Consider the following 2,500-nt stretch of genomic DNA (forward strand, 5'->3'; position numbering starts at 1 on the left):
TCACAACCAGACCAGGAGGTCCGTGCGGAAAATACAATATCCCAGCCTTTCGACATCCACCATTGCGCAGACCAGGCACCAACACCCACACATGTCCTATACAACGGTGCACCCAACATCACAATAGTACCTCCTGTCACAGCGCACAAACAATGACATGAGTCAAAGACACAGGTCTCACACAAGCATAGAATTGGAGCGCCGCCTCTAATAAGCCAAAGGTGCATCCTGACGTGACAAATCTGATCATGTCACAAGCATTCACTTACTATAATCACTATCAACGAACCTGCCGCCCCCGCCCCCCCCCCCCCTACACCTTTCCGTACAACAACGTGTAACCTAACCTAACCTAACCTAACCTATGTTGTACCTTAACCTAACCTATGTTGTACCTTAACCTAACCTATGTTGTACCTTAACCTAACCTATGTTGTACCTTAACCTAACCTATGTTGTACCTTAACCTAACCTATGTTGTACCTTAACCTAACCTATGTTGTACCTTAACCTAACCTATGTTGTACCTTAACCTAACCCATGTTGTACCTTAACCTAACCCATGTTGTACCTTAACCTAACCCATGTTGTACCTTAACCTAACCCATGTTGTACCTTAACCTAACCCATGTTGTACCTTAACCTAACCCATGTTGTGCCTCAACCTAACCCATGTTGTGCCTCAACCTAACCCATGTTGTGCCTCAACCTAACCCATGTTGTGCCTCAACCTAACCCATGTTGTGCCTCAACCTAACCCATGTTGTGCCTTAACCTAACCCATGTTGTGCCTTAACCTAACCCATGTTGTGCCTTAACCTAACCCATGTTGTGCCTTAACCTAACCCATGTTGTGCCTTAACCTAACCCATGTTGTGCCTTAACCTAACCCATGTTGTGCCTTAACCTAACCCATGTTGTGCCTTAACCTAACCCATGTTGTCGCCTTAACGTAACCCACGTTGTCGCCTAAACCTGCTCTGTAATTGTTATACGACTCGTTCAATTACTGTAGTGTTGCCCACCCGCAACCCTCGCAATATAGTTCGCTACTCGCACTGCCCGCACCCCTGTGTATCGCTTCATGTTAAACACCTTGCAAGTCTTGCTCACTTTCCACATGCTCCTGCTGTACACTGTAATGTGGATGGCAGCAGGACGTACATGCCGCCCCTCCCCACGTCCCCACCTTGCCCCCTGCCTTCGCAAGCTGGTTGGTGAGAAGTTTGCATGTTCAATGCCCTTCGCATGCGACGTACTCAGGCTACGTTGTGGTGCGGCCTGTGTCAACTGTCCGCTGATGTCGTACGCGTGAACCACAATCTGTACTGCACATTCGTCCTTATGTACTGAATGATACATCGTGGCACATGTGTGACCGCACAACGACTGCGCCCAAAAACGGCGGACCATACAGTGCAAATATTGTGCACGCAGCTACGTGTCGTCTCCCTATGAGAGCTGGATTGCAGTGTGGTACGCCATAGAGACGTGTGGGAGGAACGGACGCCGTGGATGGCGATCAGCATGAGCTGTCTGTTGATGTATTCGGACCTAGTCGTCTCTCCTCACACACCGTGATGGCATGGTGCACCGCGTTCCATATCTGCGACATGCTACAGAGGCCGGTTGACAGTCGTTCGAGCAATGGACATCGCATACGTACGGGGGCCACCTTCCACGTATTGTCTAGGCGTGCACATTTTGTTGCGTGTATGTGGGCAGACGTAGTGTGGCGTGACACCTGACACAGGCATGCAATAATCGTTGAAGTTGCAAATGGCGATGGACGCCTGCGTTTTCTGGTGAAGTTACGCAAATGAACAAATGGTAACCTGTTGTGGTGCGGTTGTTCTCGCTAGGGGTGAATCGGTGATGGCGACGATAGGTTGAGGTACTAACCGGTTGTTCCAGCGATACCCACCATGCCGACGAAACTGAACGGCATCTGGGTGTGAAGCGATACGCGGCGGTGGCTGGGTGGGACCGTCCCCGGCCGGTGAGGGGGCGCCTCCCGGCGTGCTGGCCGCGCGGTGCGTGGGCGCACGCGCTACAGCCGGCTGGTGGGGGCGGCCAGTGGCAGGCGCGCCGGCCGACGGACGCGGCAGGCGTCGCAGCTGCGCGCCGGCGCACCCTGCGCGCGGCGCCGTGCGGCCAAAGTAGGTCCTCGCGGGCCCGGTGCGAAGCGCGGTGGACATCTTCAGTGTGCTGGTCCGATTGAGGACTGTGTGCGTTGAGGATGCGCCGCCGCCCGGCGCTCGGCGCCGCGACGCCGTCTGCTGCTCGGTCGCCCCAGCGGTTCTCGCTGGTGGTTTGTATCGCAGCTGTGCGGATGTGTTGGCGCGTGCGCTGTGCTGGGAGAGTTCGCTTCGGCACCCAAGTGGGGCTTTTGTCCTTCTGTGGCGCTGGCGTTGGAGCTGCCGGTCACCGTAGGTGGCGCGTGTTGTCTCCCGCCGGCAATGCCACGACAGCACGCTCCCGGGCCTCTGTCGGCAGCGGC

The sequence above is a fragment of the Schistocerca piceifrons genome, unplaced genomic scaffold (genome assembly GCF_021461385.2).
Source record: "Schistocerca piceifrons isolate TAMUIC-IGC-003096 unplaced genomic scaffold, iqSchPice1.1 HiC_scaffold_136, whole genome shotgun sequence".
NCBI classification, from domain to species: Eukaryota; Metazoa; Arthropoda; class Insecta; order Orthoptera; family Acrididae; genus Schistocerca; species Schistocerca piceifrons.